The following is an 18,507-nucleotide window of genomic DNA, read 5'->3' as shown; positions in this document are numbered from 1 at the left end:
AAAATCTCCCCTCCCCCTACCGCATCCCAAAACCAGTCCAGCTCGTCCCTGCCTCCCTAACCTGTTCTTCCTCCCACCTATCCCCTCCTCCCACCTCAAGCCGCACCTCCATCTCCCACCGACCAACCTCATCCCGCCCCCTTGACCTGTCCGTCCTCCCTGGACTGACCTATCCCCTTCCTAACTCCCTACCCACACTCACCTTTACTGGCTCCATCCCCGCCTCTTCGACCTGTTTGTTTCCTCTCCACCTATCCTCTCCTCTATCCCTCTCCTATCCGCCTCCCACTCTCTCCCTATTTATTTCAGAACCCCCTTCCCCTCCCCCTTTTCTGATGAAGGGTCTAGGCCCGAAACATTAGCCTCTCTGCTCCTATGATGCTGCTTGGCCTGCTGTGTTCATCCAGCCCTGTAACTTGCAGGATGTTTTTTTTTACACAAAAATATAAAATCTCCCAAATAAATACTCCAGATGATATATTACTAACCCATTGAGCACAGAACTGCATGGCCTGCAGTATTTCATCAAATCTCCTCCAACATCACCTTCCAAACCCACAACCTCTACCACCTAGAAGGATAAGGACAGCAAGTGCATGGGAACACCATAACCTGCAAGGCTTCCTTGAAGCCACAAGCAATCCTTCATTGTTGCAGGGTCAAAATCCCGGCATTCCCTGACAAACAGTGCTATGGGTATCCCTATACCCCAAAGACTGCAGCATTTCAAGAACGCGGCTCACCACTGCCTTCTGTAGGGAATATAGGGATAGCTGATAAATGCTTACTTTGCCAGCAACACCCACAACGCATGAATAAATTTTTAAAAAACTTGCCATTTCACACCTGTCCTGTGCCAAGTAAGCTGATGTCAGCAGTGCTATAATTGTCAGTGTGTCCCGTAGCAGGCAAAAATCAGCCAGGCTATTGCTTCTGTTCATGATTCAACACTGACTGGAAAACTTAATATGAATGGAGGATTGGGACTGGGTTATTTTCTGTTGCTTTATTCCCCACCTTGACTGAACAACAATTAATCCTTGCAGCAAAGCTTTCCTCCAACTGGAAGTGGATTTGTTGCCTCACAGTGACCTCTGTCCTCCTTCTGGGTCAGGGTTATTTAAACTTTCATGGACAGCTACTAGCATTATAACCAGTGATCATTTTGGATGAGGGAAATGCACTATTGCAATACAACACTTGCTGTCACAGTTGAAATAGTTCTAATTAAATGAAGTATTCAGAGATTTTTCACTAGATGGGACTTGATCCCAGGCCTCCCAGTCTAGGGGTGGGGATGCTACCAATACACCACAAGAGGGCCCTTCCCCTTTATGTAAATATGATGGCATAAATAATATGCAGCTGACGCAGGTAGACTGCCTTCACAACCCATTTACCTACATCATACATCCTGAGACTATCCATAATGAGTGGAAAAGTAAAGAAAAATTCTGTGTTGTCTACATTCACACTTGAAGGATTGTCACTTGAATAAGGTGCAGCACCTGTAGGATTGGATTTCAACATGAGTCAGTATCTTCAGGAGAATAAAGGGAAGATTAATAAAATAAATGCAAGTCATTAAAGAAAGAAAAGGTGGCAATAAAAAAGGCACGTGTCCTCCCAACAGGATTTAAAAAATCAGTGAGTCACCTGGTCACTTTACATCTTCAAAGTTAGCTAGAGTAGTATTACCAACCAATGATGAGAAATGGCACATGACATGAGGGGATATGTGCCATTCTTTAGTCCACTCCTCTAAATTACCCTGAAATGTTTGTCCTTTGCCTTTCATGAAGGTACTAATGCAAACTGCAGTGAAATTTCATAAACTTTAGCATCTTTACGTAAGAGCAATTCTCCTGAGCCCAACCAAATATCTCTTGCCCCACCAGGCAAATATGCATGGATATCCATCATAATCAGGAGTAGGAAATCTAGTTCAATCAAACTCAGAATCAGAACTCAAATATACCATTTCCCACCAAATGAGATCGACATTGACAAAGGCTTTAATTCCCAGGAATGTTCTGTCCAGTACGATCATGTGATGGTAAAACTTATGCTGAAAATGACACCATTTAAAATTTTGGAAAAGCATAAAAATGATTTTTTTTAAAAAAATACGAAATCATTTCTAATTATCCTGCTGCTTGTACCACTTTCCATCTGCTACCATGGGAAGATTAATCCATTGTTCATCAAAGTCAGAAAACATTATTTAGGAAGATCTAAAATGCAAGTTCGGTATGTACGAATAGGGTATATTTTATTCAAAATTGTAATGATTAATGTTGTTGTTGCATATTGCTTCTTCACCTTGACTCTTCTGCATATTTTCAACAACTCAACCATTTCTGTCTTCATAGCAACAGACTTGTACTTTGCACAGACACTTGAAGGCCGATCAGTTCCATTTGCTACAGCTGGTGACTGTTACAGTGCTGCCAGATGTCCACAGGTAACAACTTTATCTTCTTGATTATCTACTACTTTGTTTATTATAGTGTGATTTGGCATATTTAAAGTGTAACTATTGATCGTGGTTAAAGTGGTATTTACTAAATCATGTAATCTGTAATCTGATATTAGAGTATCATTTACAGAGTATCATTTTGTGGAGCTAACGTGCTGCTTAACCATTACAAACATGATGTCTCTATTTGAGTTTGTAAGATGAACAGAAAAAAAAAATTCATATTTTAAAAGTGTTAACTTGGAAACAAATCATAAAGAGAACTGTAAAGCTAGCAAAATATTTTCTGAAGAATACTGCTCCGTTGCTGATCTGATATTTAACCCTGATTTTATTATACAAATATGCAAACATTAATCTGAAAGAGTTGTTTTATTATTATTTATTTAAGTGTTTAAATTAGTCGAGTGTATCAGAATAACTTGTTATGATAATTGGTAGGTCAAAGAGAAAAATCTTGTAAAAACACATAGTCATGCCCACAAAATTACTTAAACATCCTTTAAATAGAATAAGATGTAATTGAAATTTTTTGCTGTTTTTTAAAACACACTATTTAATTTTCCAGCAAAAACACAATTTCTTTCTTGTTGGTTATTAAATGCATTTGTAATGGTTTTATTATGTACTCACCTACCCACACTAAAACATATGATGAAATGTAAAATGAACTACAAACAATGAAAGAATGTTCTTCATATTCTGTGTAAGAAAGCAATTGGTGCACAAAGAAAGAAAATAGTACTGTTCTGCATTTTTCATATTTGCATAAAATGAAGCAAAGTTGACATTTCCAAGCGTATTTCTACATTTACAGATTCTGATATCATTGGTATGAGTCTTTCTCATACTGAAAACTAATTCAATTATATTTCTGCAGACGTGAATGTCTAGTGCATTGTACAGCGAAATCCATTTTAGTCTATTTTTGTTTTGTAGTGCATGTAGATTCTCACTAGGATCAGAGCAGTGTGAAAACAGGAGTAGGCCACTCAGCCTGCTCACCACTCACCATTCGTTTAGATCACGGCTGATTTATGTCTCAATTTCATCCACTGTAGACTTGTCCAACAGGTGGTCTGCAGGCCAAAAGGTGGCCCACCTGATCTACAATACAGGAAGTAGAACTGGAAGAGTTTGCAAGATGTGTTTCCAGTCAGTGGTCCTTTCTGTCCCAAGATTGCTACTGATAGGCTCACCAGAGCCTAATGGCAGCATACAAACAGGCTCTGATTGAAGGAGCAATGAGCTGTACAAATGGGCCTAACTTCATTTAGCCTAAGGTCTGGACAATGAAAGTGGCAGCAAGTCTGCTGGAGGGGATGGTGAAGAGGGAAACTGCAAGGGACAGGTGCCTCCTGAGTGCGTGATGAGAAGCAGCTCCAAGTCAGCAAGTGGATAGGTGAAGAAGCTTCAACTGCTACAAGTGGGTTGTGGGAAGTCAAGACTCTGTGTCACACATGAGTCATGTTATTAATTAGTCACTTAATTACATTCAGTTTTTTGCTTCAGATTTTTTTAAATGTTCTGCTTCCTATTATGTCATTTACTCAATGGCCTTCTGAACGCGAGAAAATGTTAAATTTGCCCTTCACCATGTAATTCGGTTGGATAATGCACATCTATGACTTTGGTTCCTTATTGACATATATTTTTGTGTATCTTAAATTAAACTACATTACCTGGAAGTTTAGAGGGAATTAAGTAAAGAAAGCTTATTCTGGGAAACTAAAGGAAAAGAAGAAATTCAGTCATACACAAAATAGACTGAAGACAAAAACACAATATTCCTGTAAATGTGGAAAAAGAACTCACCATTTTTCATTCATTTTTGGAACATTGGGCAGAATTTTCCTCTCGCTGGTATGGCATGAGAAATAGTGAGAAAGGAGGGAAAAGTACGTGAGAATTAAAAATCTGATTCTCAACACAAGATAAACTTTTCTGATTTTCTCTCAAGCCTTAGATGGTGGTTTTAGGATCTCACTGTTGAGCAGTGACTACCTTTAATTCCATGTATTTGAATTTCATTAAAATCTCATTAAAATGTTTTTCTCCCAAATGTTACACAAATACTGCTTCACTGCATGCTCCACATCCACCGTCATCCTTGAACCTTCGTCCACGTAAGTCAACATCTGCAATCCAGCAGCCTCATCACATCGTCATGCCTGCTCTTAAACCAGCTCAGACACAACTTCAGTCCTTCAAGACTTTACTTTGGAGCTCAGGAACGTGAATGTCTTCGATGCTATGCCAGGTTGCCATGCATGCATATACAGACAGGCATTTCATGCATCTAAACAGGATACTGTTATGTTCAGATGGACACATGCAACTTATATCTTTTTGCTTGCTTGCTTAGAGCTTGCAGATTGTACCACCTATGTGGAGACAGACAGCCTATGCCTACTTGTTTTCTAAGTGCATACTGGCTGACCTCAACCCCAAATTACAGGCTGCCACCCTCTGAGGGGCATTGCTTTCTAAGTAGACAGTATATTTAGTACTGAGTTACAGGTTGCTAGAACCCCTGGCTCGCATTGGTTTTTGGTGCATAGTGAGAGGCAAGCAGCTTGTGACAGTTGGAAACACTGAACATTCAATCTGTCAGTCGGGTAGGAAGTCGATCTGTCACTGTGCATTACCGTGCTACTTTCATGTCAGGGTTGTAGCATTTACTAGCAGAAAACATGGCAAACAACTACACGTGCTTCAAGCAAATTGCTATATGTGAAAGTGAAAGAGGAGCAAGCCTTAATGGGGAGAAGGGTGACCACAGTCAATCAATCAGTGAGTACCACCATAGTCAGTCAGGAGCTGGTCCAATTTTTGTCAAGGCGTTTGACCACATTCAGTCAGGAGCTTCGGCCTGCCAGAGTCCAGGAATCTATGTCCTTGCAGGTTCGATCATGGTCAGTCCTGCTGGTCAAGTGCAAGCAGTCGGGGATTATGGTTTAGTCAGTCAGGGTGCTATTGATAAATCAGTTAGGGAGTGGGCTGTAGTCAGTTGTGGCAGTTCTACCATGTCAGTCTGTGGGAAGGGAGGTGTATGGGCCACAGTCAGCCCTGGGGTTTAGTCAAAAATGGTCATTGCCCCTATAAGGGGCAGCCTGTGGAATCCTGGGGAAAGAAGCCAAATCAGGTCAGGGGATTGGCTTCATTGTATACTGTTAATGAGAGATCAATGCCAGTGATAGAGAGCCACTGGAGAGCATAGGGTGGGACTTCATTCATGGTGGCTTACTAACAGAATTCTACTCCCAATGTAGAATGGACATTTTACTTAAGCTATAAAGATCTGGATATGGTCACATACCTCAGAGCTCCATAGGAAGGTTTGTTAGTGACTTCTTCGGAAAGTCTCCAGGCTACTCTTTGTGAAGTCTTAAAAGGAGGCTTCACTTTTATAGGTGCGAGGCCATTATCTTTGTGATGTTCCCCATAGATTACCTGCTCACGGACTTGTCATGGAGTATATCATTGATGGTTTAATTGTAGCCTTACTAGTGCTACATTAAATGAAACATGGAAGGAGATGATAATTGCAGCTTTGACAGCAAGAACAGCAACCTACAGTGGCTGCTTCACAGCTTCCTGAGGGAGAAACAGCAAGTGAAGATTGCCCAAGGAAGCTTAGGTGAGTGATGAGATCCTGGATTTACAGGTCTCCATGTTGTTTCCTCCAACTCTCTAAAAGACAATGCAGGCACCAATTAAGGATGTTACCACCCATTTCTGCTGGAGGAGGATTTGTGCTCAGAAGAAACGGGTGGCATTCCCATCCTAATGGTTGTCAAGATCACAGCTGCCCTGCACCTTTATGCCTGTGGCTCATTCAGGGATTAACTGGAGACCTGTAGCATCTCCTAATCCTTGGCCCATAATTGCATTTGGGATGTAACTAATGAAATTTTCTCCAGATCATCATTGTTCATATTCTCTCCCCCCAACAAGAGAGTCGAACGGTCCAGCCTGTGGAATTCTCCACCATCACTGGCTTCCCCAGTTGCTGAATGCTATCAAATGGACCCATATTGCTTTAAGACCGCATGCACACCAACTTGCAGAATTCATCTAAAGAAAAGGCTTCCTCTCCATCAATACACAAATTATTTGTGATCAACAGTGCTTAATTCTGGAGGTCTGCACAGATCCTGGGAATTGCCATGATGTCTGGATACTAGAAAACTCACAGGTTAGGTCCCTGCTTCTTTCCAAGGTCCTTGGGCTGTACAAGAGGCCACCAAAAAACATAGCTCATGTGAACTTTTCAAAACCCTCTGACTGGCACCAAAGAAAGATACAGTGCTGCTCGTGTTTCCACTAGAGTCATAGTGAAACAGGCTCCTTAAAATGAAGATTCAATGGCTGGATTATTCCAGTGGGGCCTAGCAGTATAGCCCCAAAAGGGTGTGCTGCATCATTGTTATACGTTGCGTCCTTCACAGCTGGAGCCAACAAAAGAAGCATGTTCTGGCTACAACCAAAATGAAGGAATGATGGCAACTTACAGAGGATGAAGATGAGGCTGAGGACTGACCAGGAAGGCCTTCCAGGAGAGCATGATGGAGTAATGTATCACAGAGCCTAAGAGGCCAGAAATAACATCACTGAAACCTACCCCCAGGATGAATGAAATGCATTTGATTTCCTTTTTAATTGTTTAAGATTCTATTGGTAATATGGCAAGCAGCTGCTCCTTCATGCAAAGGCAATGTAGACCTTATTATTTTGACAGTTCTTGACCTTGTGTTGCTGATTAAGTGTCTTGTTAACCATGAGATTACACACTTGATATCCTTGGGCAATTCTACTCTAAAGAATCTGCACATTAGGACATGTAATGGCTGTTACGGGAAAAGCAACAGTCAGAGGAGATGGGACACTAAGTTTAGGGAACTCTTAAGACATTGGCGAGGATGCCATTTGAGTCTTGTTCAGTGGGGTCTCTCATAATACCCAGGATATTGAGAGGAATTTCCTTTTGATCCTTTCATGATGCTTAACCCTTCAGTGTTTCAGAGAGTGCGTACACTGCTGAGTTGCCCTGAAATGCAAGAAGCGTGCAGCTTCTCTCATTGGACCGAACTATGATTATGAGGAGGACTAGACATGCAAGATGCCTGTTGAAAAGCAGATAGATAGAATGATCTTTTCTCTACAGAGATATGTGGGATCACTGATTCTGTACTCTCACTAACAGTTTGGGTCAAAGTGTGCATTTGTGCAGACCTGGCCCTAGCAACTTCCCTGCACAATCTGCTTAGCTTCCGTCTTGTCCACATTACACTGCAACACCCTGGCTGCAGGCATCAACATCACAGTTCAAGATCCCTGATGTCTGAGGCTACTTGCAGACAAAGTTAATTGCTTATGAGACATGAAGAATGTTTGGTCATTTTGTTCATCCTTGGGATGTCTGAAGAGGCTGATCATCTCTCACAGGGTGTGATTTAACCAGGTCCAACTGTGAAATTGACCCCAGAGCAAACATTTTGACAGTGCAAGTGAAGATAACTTGACTTACATCAAATGCTGTCTACAGTAATGTCACCTGAGCCACCAGTGTTCCCTCAGTGTATTTTCTTCTTTCTCTCTCTTTCACTATGACTAAGTGCAGACCCAGCTTCCAGAACTGAGATGGACAGAGCCTGCTCTGTGGTTGGCCCTGTGAGTTTTTCAGTCCTGAGCAGTCATCCCAGATGTCTTTGGATCTAGAGGGCCCATGCCTGCTGAAGGCCTCCTGCTCAGATGCAAGCTTTACCTATTTGGCTAGAACTTCTGCAGGTTTGGCATCACATCACAGTAGAGGGGCCTGGCATCTTTGGAGTGTCCTGACAAGTAGCTTTGGGGAAGGCCTTTGACTCCCTAAATGTACCTGCTGGTATCACCCTGCCCCTCTGAGATGAAGAGGCATCTGGAGTACAGTTCAGGTCCCTTTTCCCACTCTTCCCTTGCCATTGATGCTAAGTACCTATAGGTACATTGATGAAGTGCAAGGCCATGCATAAATCTGGTAGACACTGAGTCTGCTCGATCTGCCCCTCAAATTCCCCTCAAACTCCAAATTGTTCAGCCAGACACACACGGCAGAGCCAGCACACTACTGATGATGTTGGTGGACTCCTCCATTGTTCATTTAGCTTAGCCAGTGCCTCTGACAAACCTACCTGCTGTCCCTGTGCAATCTGACAAAGTCATTAATAGCAGAGGCCATGAAATTGTCTTCTGCCTGGGGCTGAGCAGCTGCCTACTTTCTTGCAGTCCTCTGAGTGTCAGAAACCTAGAGATTTTGTCACTCACCAGCTGTAGAGACGTTTTAGTGGAGTTCCTATCAGATTATGCTCCTGAAAGAAAAACCTACCGAGGTGAAAATCTGAGCTGCAGAAGGATGCATGTGAAAGCCTTACCATTGGCTTCCTCCTCAAGATGGAGGTGAAGCTGAGGGCCCGATCACCATGTTATGGAGGTTTGCTCGCGCCTGCAACAAAGAATAGGGAATTAGTTGTCACAGATGCCTGAAAGCTTGTGCAAATTAAGAAAGAATTTGTGGTGGTAAAGGGAGAGAAATACAGCACAATGAAACTTATTGGGATGGTTACCCATTGAGGTCCCTCCATCCCTATGTGAATAGTCATGCTATTCTCCATCAATATGGAATATTTTCTCCTTGTTGGGAGTGAGGTGTCTGATATCCAACAATCTCTCCATGTCCAGGAGCCTTAGTGATATTAGTGTGATGTTAGAGTTAGGGTGAGTGCAAGGTAGCAGAGGAAAGATGATGGAACTTATCCTTGTAGAGTGCAGAAGATCACGAAGCTTCTTTCTACTGAGCATTTCTTTTCAGCCAGGATACAGCACTGATCTGGGTTGCAGTTTGTGTCTAGCCTGGCTGGGTCTGATGGTATGGTCTCTTGTTGTGGATAAAGAAAGCCATTCTCTCCACTGCCCTGTCCACCAAAACCTCCAGGGAGCAAGTTTTCCTTCCCTCTGGGCTATGTATTTGTTAAAAAACAGTTGAGCACAACAGTGAGAGGGCCAGTTCCAGGCTTGCAGCATCTTAAGTGCCACGCAGCTGGGCTTTAAGTATGCTGCTAGTGGATTGAAAGCCAAAAGGTCCCAACAGTGCCTAAAGCTTCCACAACTCCAGCAATACGATTCCCCAAGAAAGGCGCTTTAGAACCCAGTTACATAATGAATGGGGCGAGCCGAAGATTGCATGAGAAAAGTCACTGAGCTATGCAGGACCAGGCACTCTGAATCTCACCCGACAAAATGTTTCAACTGCAAATGAGAATATACTGCCCATAAGCATCAAGGCCAGAGCCAGCATTTATTGTACATTGTAGCCTTGTAAAGGTGATAGTGGGCACTCTAAAACTTCTTCTCATGGTTTCATACAATGCATGATATGGACTAGTGTTTACACTGAGTTATACTTTTAACATAATCAGAATGTAGTTCATGATTTGCTTTTTTCTAATTGCAACAGGCAAAGTTAAATTAAAATAACCTACACTGTTAAAATGACCAGGCATGTCATAAGGCCTTATACATTTTCCATGATGATTATCTCTGGATATAATTGTTATTTATTTGTTCCACGAAAGAGTGACCATTTTTACATTACTTCAAAAGGAAACCTTGTGCAGTAATGCAGATATGTCTCAACGTGCAGCTATGAGATAAAGTTTATCTGAACCAAATTTTCTATTTGTAAGCGCAACAGCAGTGCCCTCTGCAGAAAGTTCTGAAATAATACAATTAGATACTATCTACTTGTTTCCAATTTATAAATATAATTAATACAATTTCTGTATCACATATCTTAATGTGAATTCCTTCATTAATTATAATAGTTCAACACAGCCAAAATTTCTACAGTGTTTGAATAAGTACTAGTTTGAATGTGAAATTGCGTTCACTGTTTTTTGTAAGTCTAGATATAATAGCTTAGCATAGAAACTCTATACTTTCAGAAGCTCTGGAGAAAGGTCACTGGACTCAAAACATTAACACTGCTTCTTCCAAGTATGTTGCCATACTTGCTGAGTTTCTCCAGCAATTTCTTCTGTTTTTCAGATTTCCAGCATCCAGAATTCTTTGTTTATTCACAGAATTTTTTTTCACTAATAAATGCATTACAATTTAAACCATTATTCACAAGTAATTTCACAAGGATGTGTAAATTGATAACAGTTTATTACTTAATACTTATACTTAATAATATTACTTATACTTAATAATAATAATCAGCAAGAGTGTTTTTTTTCCCCAGTTTTATTCACTTTCATTTGTGTTGAGATCAAGTTTTCATTGGCTTAGATCTAACTTTCGAAAGCTTTATGTTATACTAATTCAAAACCTAATGGTCTAATATGAATTTTTCAGACTCTTATAAATGTGGACAGTTTATAATAACTGAAAGGTATTATTTTTCAGGGTCAATTTAGTATCAATCTTTCTGGAACAGGACTCAGAGTGTCAGAATCAACAAGGTGGATTTCACAGGGAAATTATGCTATCGTAGAAATACAACGATTGCTGGTGAGAACCTAATGGAAAGTATGGTTCAATATTATTTGGAGAAAAGTAGTTTTATTTGTGTTCAATATTGTTTGGTGAAAAAGTAATTGCATTTAAATGATTCGTTAACTGATATTTCGCATGTACTTTCTTTATACCAAATGGCATTTATGATGTATATGGCTATTTTTGAACTTTCCTTAGTATTATTCTAGTAATGCTTCTATTACTAATGTTTGTGGTTAGTAATAATGCAGTACAACACAATAAACGTATTTCCTAAGCTCTTCAATTTTATATAAAGAGATTGTCATTCTGTTTTCCAAAGCGGGGTCCGGAACCTGACATCTGGCTGAATTCTAGTTCCTAACTTCCTTTAAGCTTGTTATATTTAAATGCTAATTGGCAGGAAACAAGCTCAGATATTCAAAAAATAAAAAAAGGACCAGGTATTTAAATCACCTACCCAAAAATTAGTGGCTTTGTTGAATGAGCGGACACATTAGAAAGAAACACGCTGAAGGATATACATAAAAGAGGAGATCTGGAAGTTCAGATGCACAATGAAAATACAAATACAAATAGACAGTCATTGGGCCTTAACTTATGAGTACTACATGAAGTTTTTGATGCTCTAATACCAAAAGCATTATAAATCCTTCAAGATCACGATGTAGATTCACTAGATGATACGAGAGACGTAGACTATAATTATAAGCAGAGACCTGAGAAACTGGCTCAATTGCTGGAGAATGGAAAGCTAAGAAGACATTTTTAAACTTTAATGGTAATGAAATAAATATTGTTTTCTCTTGGTAGGAAGTTGAAGTGCAATCATCAGTTTAAAATTAACAACAGCTAAATGACGAGAAAGGTTCAGAGACTTTGCCCAAAGAAGCAATTGAACCAGATAACGTTGAGGGAAATGTAAAGAAACATTTACAAAGGGCTATGAAGGGAACATACAACAGTGGGATTAGTTTTGGATTGATGTACTAAAAATCTGGCATATAAACTGGAATGGGACTATATGGAGCAAAACAAAAGACTGCAGTAAATTACTGATGTAGAATTTTAAAAGACTAATTGTGCCATCTTGACTTTTGTTTTTAAATTAACCCATTTGAAATCAATGGAAAATAAGAAGTACACGATGTATTATTAAAGGTTTGCTGGTTTTCTAATAATTTTAAAATAATCCCCATTGCTGTTGCTTAGTTCTTGTGAACTGTACAGGTGCATATTTGTAAGGGACAATGGCTAAGGGAGCATAGAGGATATAGAGGCATAGAACAGTAAGAAAAAGCACAGATTCTCACACATGGAAAAGATACACACAACAGTAAAGGATACAGAAGGCTGGAACGGTCAAATGGCCTCCTTCTGCTCCTATCATCTATGTTTCTTCTAGAAACCATTAGTAAAAGTTTCAAAAAAGGAATATGAAAAGAAATTTGTAAGGAATATAAAAATCAACATGTTTTTTTGCAAGTAGGTTTGGGAAAGGAGGTGATCAGAAAAAAAAATGGGTCACTTGACATTAAATAACAGTGTTATTAAAAACTTCAATATGTTAAATAACAACTTGGTATCAAGTATTTACAATAGAGGAAGAGGTCAGCATGCCCAACCTCCCAAGGAAACTAGTATTGAATCAGAGACAGGGTATTGAATTTTTGTCTGGGCTGGGAGAACCCAACCTGTGTACTTATGCAGCTTTCAAAATGCACACCTGATCCACTTATGACTTTGTGGGGTATTCTTGACTTTTGGCACAAAGACCAGATTTGCAGATCACTCTGTGAGCCTCAGTAGAATGCTTTGGAGTGTGGTGCAGACTCAGTCAATTCTCCAATACAGCAGTCCAGCAAACAGCATCATTTCAAGGCTCCCTGAACCTCATTCCCTCACACCCCAATGCAATCTAATTTCACCCTTGGATTTCCCATGCTACCTCTATGTCCCCACTTGTATCCACTACAGCCACTCATCAAGCACTCACCTGTGTTCTCAAGAGCCAAACAATATCGCTGGTGATTATTTTAAAGCCAGTAAACCTTTAATAGTCTTAGAAAACCCTAAATTCAAACTCATTGTCATTGATCCTGGACCAGAAAACACAAGGAAAGAAAATTGTAATCCTTTATTGACAAATAGGTTTGCAAACAAAGAAGAAGTCACATCAAAGACTTAAATTGAGGCTCATAAAAGCTTCAATAGTTTTTCTTTTCAGCAAGACCATAAACGTAGATGAAGCTTTTGAAACCTAACTGATTAATGGGTTCCTGTCATTGCAAAAGCTTCCAGCTCCACTGACAGAATTGATACCCATTTTCATTTCAACGTAGAGTGCCTATCAATCAGTCAGGGGATGCAGGTGCAGACCAATTTTTGTAACTTCATATATAGTTTTTTTTCAATACAGCCAGATCTGTTCATCCAATTAAATCACAGCACAAAGAAATCTTCTGTTGTCATTTTTATACATGAACAAAGAGCAGGAGTAGGCATTTGGCCTCTTGAGCCTGCCCCACCTTTCAATAAGATCATGGCTGATCTGATTACAACTGCAACCCACATTCCCAACCATGTCCTTGCTTAGCAAGAATATATATCTGTTTTAAAATATTAAAAGATTTTATTTACACCACCTTTTTAGGAATAAAGTTCCATATTTGCATGATAATTTTAATCTCACATCTGTTTTACATGGGCAACCATTTACTTTTGAACAATGACGCCCTAGTTCAAGATTTTCCCATCAGAGGGAATAGCCTCTCCATGCCTAACCAGCTAATACCCCTCAGGATCTCATATTTCACAATCAAGATAACTTATTCTTCTAAATCCAGCAGATACCAGCCTAGCCTCTGACTCAAGTCAGATTAGCTCGAACGTATCCAAGTGCACTGCCATAACATCTTTCATAATGCCATTTAATCTTTCCCTATCAAGAAATGTTTAGCTAACTAGCCTGTAGTTTCCAGTTTTCTACCTGCCTACCTTCCTTTTTTGGAAAAAGGAGTTACATTTGCTATTTTCCAAACTAATGGAACCTTGCCTGAATCTAAGGAGTTTTGTGAAATTAAAAACTAGTGCATCAACTTTCTCACTTGTCACTTCTTTAATGACCCTCGAATGCAAACCATCAGGACCTGTCAACCCACACCTCCATTAGTTTATTTAATACCACTTTTCTAATGAATGTAGGTTTCATGAGTTCTAACTTCAATTCCCTGATTTATAGCTGCTTCTGGGATATTGTTTTTATACTCACGCATGAAGACCATTATAAAATACCTGCTCCATAATCTGCCTCTGCTTATTTTCCATTATCAACTCAGATCCACTTTCCATTGAACCAACATTAATTTTGATAACTATTCTTTTTTTAATATTTATAGGAACTTTACTATCTGTTTTTATTTTTCTGTCTAGCTTTCTTTCAAATGTTTCTTTCCTTCATAATGTTTTAGTAATTTTCTGCTCTTTTAAAAATTTTCTGTCCAATCTTCTTATGTGTCACTTGTCTTTGCACCAATAAAAGCTTTCTCTGGTTTGTTACGATCTTTAACGTTGATAGTAAACCACAGATGGTGGGTCCACCCACTGAACTGTTCTTAAATCACTGGAATTAATCTATTCTGCCTGTTTGGAAAATAACTCCTTAAAAATGTATTCAACTGCATCTGCATTGACCTATTATTTAATCTTGTTTGGCAATTTGCCTCAATCGGCTCTGTTTTCATGTATTCATAATTCGTCTTTTTAAAAGTTTTTGAAATAAAAATAATCTCACTACCAGTCCTATTTCCCTCAAACATATAATTGTCACTGCTACCTGGGGGCACTTTCTCTATGAATTCGTTAATTAATCCTAACAGGCTGCATGATACCATGTCTAGTATGGTCTATTGTCTAGTTGGCACCAGAGCACGCTGCTCTAAGAAACTATCCGGAAAACATTCAACGAACTCCTCATCTCGGCTACCTTTGTCTATTTGGCCTTTCTACTCCATATTTAGATTAACATCTAACATGACCAACGCCATGCCTTTCTGACAAACTCCCATTATTTCTTTCTTTATCCTCCACCCTACTTTGCAATTACTGTCAGGGAGCCTGTGGATCACTTCCACAAGTGACTTCTTGCCAGAACTGTTCTGAGGAAGGGTCACTGGACCCGAAATGTTAACTCTGTTTTCTCCTCCACAGATGCTGCCAGACCTGCTGAGCTTTTCCAGCAACTTTGTTTTTGTTCCTGATTTACAGCATCTGCAGTTCTTTTGGTTTTTATCTCACTCTATTGTGCTGATACCATAATTTAACTAATAGAACCACCCCTCCACCTTTTCCTAGCTTCCTATTCATAACAAAGAACAAAGAACAAAGAAAATTACAGCACAGGAACAGGCCCTTTGGCCCTTCTAGCCTGCGCTGATCCTGATCCTCTATCTAAACCTGTCGCCTATTTTCCAAGGATCTGTATCCCTCTGCTCCCTGCCCATTCATGTATCTGTCTAGATACATCTTAAATGACGCTATCGTGCCCGCCTCTACCACCTCCGCTGGCAACGCGTTCCAGGCACCCACCACCCTCTGCGAAAAGAACTTTCCACGCATATCTCCCTTAAACTTTATCCCTCTCACCTTGAAATCGTGACCTCTAGTAATTGAGTCCCCCACTCTGGGAAAACGCTTCTTGCTATCCACCCTGTCTGTACCCCTCATGATTTTGTAGACCTCAATCAGGTCCCCCCTCAACCTCCATCTTTCTAATGTAAATAATCCTAATCTACTCAACCTCTCTTCATAGCTAGCACCCTCCATACCAGGCAACATCCTGGTGAACCTCCTCTGCACCCTCTCCAAAGCATCCACATCCTTTTGGTAATGTGGCGACCAGAACTGTACACAGTATTCCAAATGTGGTTGAACCAAAGTCCTATACAACTGTAACATGACCTGCGAACTCTTGTACTCAATACCCCATCCGATGAATGAAAGCATGCCGTATGCCTTCTTGACCACTCTATCCACCTGTGTTGCCACCTTCAGGGTACAATGGACCTGAACACCCAGATCTCTCTGTGCAGCAGTTTTCCCCAGGGCTTTTCCATTTACCGTATAGTTCGCTGTTGAATTGGATCTTCCAAAATGCATCACCTCGCATTTGCCTGGGTTGAACTCCATCTGCCATTTCTCCGCCCAACTCTCCAATCTATCTATATTCTGCTGTATTCTCCGACAGTCCCCTTCACTATCTGCTACTCCACCAATCTTAGTGTCATCTGCAAACTTGCTCATCAGACCATCTATACCTTCCTCCAGATCATTTATGTATATCACAAACAACAGTGGTCCCAACACAGATCCCTGTGGAACACCACTGGTCACAGTTCTCCATTTTGAGAAACTCCCTTCCACTAAAACTCTCTGTCTCCTGTTGCCCAGCCAGTTCTCTATCCATCTAGCTTGTACACCCTGGACCCCATGCGACTTCACTTTCTCCATCAGCCTACCATGGGGAACCTTATCAAATGCCTTACTGAAGTCCATGTATATGACATCTACATCCCTTCCCTCATCTATCAACTTTGAGACTTCCTCAAGGAATTCTATCAAGTTGGTAAGACATGACCTTCCCTGCACAAAACCATGCTGCCTATCACTAATAAGCCCATTTTCTTCCAAATGTAAATAGATCCTACCCCTCAGTATCTTCTCCAGCAGCTTCCCCGCCACTGACGTCAGGCTCACCTGTCTATAATTACCTGGATTATCCTTGCTACCCTTCTTAAACAAGGGGACAACATTAGCAATTCTCCAGTCCTCTGGGACCTCACCCGTACTCAAGGATGCTGCAAAGATATCTGTTAAGGCCTCAGCTATTTCCTCTCTTGCTTCCCTCAGTAACCTGGGATAGATCCCATCCGGACCTGGGGACTTGTCCACCCTAATGCCTTTTAGAATACCCAACACTTCCCCCCTCCTTATGCCAATTTGACCTAGAGTAATCATCCACAGTATCCTTTTCCTTCAGTATATAGGTAGCAATCCATCTCACTCTGCAGCATTTCTCTGTAATTGCTAACAGGATGCACATATTTCTATTTACTCTCTCAGGTCATCCAGTTTGGTTTAAATATTATGTGTATTCAGATACACAGTTTTCAGTTCTAAACTTTTTTCTTTTTGTATCCTGTAGCAATATCTGTTGATTTACTCTTAGGTTCATACCTCTATCCTTTCCTGTGACAGTCTGTTTATCGTAGTAATACCTTTCTCTTTTGTCTTATCTTTACTCTTTGATTTACTACATTATTCCAAATTTTATTCCTTACCTGCATGACTTAGTTTTAAATCCTCTCCATTTCTTTATTATTGACTCGCAAAAACACTGGCCCCAGAACAGTTCATCAGCATAATATCCTAACAAGCACCATTATTGGTGCTGGTGCCCCACAAACCAGAATGCACTTCTCTCACACCAGTATTTGATCTACTTGTTCATCTCTCTAATCTGATTTACTCTATGCCAATTTGCATGTGGCTCAGGTAATAATCCAGAGATTCTGCTGCTTATTTTAGGGGTGTCTTGCTATTTGTATTGACACAGCAGAACATCCTTTGTCCTGAGTATGTAGTTGATATCTACATGAACCATGAAAACAGGACACTTGCACTCCCGCTGCAAGTTCCTCTCCAGCCCTGCCCAGATGTCCCAAATCCTGGCACCAGGCAGGCAGCTTTCTGGATCAACGCTCTTTGCTACTAAAGAGCAGTGTCAATCCCTCAAATTAAACCGATTCCCAATACCACTATATTCCTTTTTGCTCCACCCTACTTGAATGGCTTCCTATACCATGGTGCTCTGGCCAGTTGAATCAACAACCCTCCAACATCCATTTTCATTCGAACAAACTGAAAGGACCTCAAAACCTATTGAACTGTCATAAAGAGTGCTCCTGTGCTCTTGCCCTCAATGTCCCCTTAACTGTCTCACTTGCAGTCGCATTCTATTGCCCCTCAACGTTGAAATAAAAGGCCATATCCTAAGAACTGTGACTGTTTCCTGGTAAAAAGAAACCAAGAAACTTTCTCATTCCTTGATATGCCACAGTGTCCTTAGTTCAACAGCTCGCAAACTCTGACCTGGAACTGTTCAAACATTAAGCACTCAGTGTCAATATGTTCAACCTGGATAACAATGCAATCAGGAGCTCCCACATGGTGCAGTTGTGACACATCACATATATATTTTATTAACTTTACCATCAGTTGCTATATTATTTTGAACCTTAGAAACAGAATAAGCAAACGTCACTTTCTCACCAAATAATGAGTTTCCTCTCCTGTAGCAAAGAAATAATCGGTTCCTGGTGTTTGGAAGTGTTAGAGAAAAAAAAGCAAAAAACCCTTCCTCCACAACTCTTTACTCATCAATTCCCAGCACTCTATTGTCAGTCACACTCAAGTGCTGTGTTGCACTATGTTAG

The 18,507-nt window shown here is 40.4% G+C and overlaps 1 long non-coding RNA gene across 1 annotated transcript in view; it reads left to right on the top strand.

Moving 5' to 3' along the window:
• The first annotated feature begins 2,366 nt into the window (after positions 1–2,366).
• Positions 2,367–18,507, top strand: part of LOC125485096 — a 28,413-nt gene continuing 12,272 nt past the window's right edge. Inside the window, exons 1-2 of the long non-coding RNA XR_007263857.1 lie at positions 2,367–2,464; positions 10,925–11,029. This is a non-coding gene — a long non-coding RNA (uncharacterized LOC125485096). The remainder of the gene's footprint in view (positions 2,465–10,924; positions 11,030–18,507) is intronic.

The sequence above is a fragment of the Rhincodon typus genome, chromosome 16 (assembly GCF_021869965.1).
Source record: "Rhincodon typus isolate 14 chromosome 16, sRhiTyp1.1, whole genome shotgun sequence".
Lineage (NCBI taxonomy): Eukaryota > Metazoa > Chordata > Chondrichthyes > Orectolobiformes > Rhincodontidae > Rhincodon > Rhincodon typus.
The sequence above is the reverse complement of the archived record's forward strand: the minus strand, read 5'-3'. Positions and strand labels throughout refer to the sequence as shown.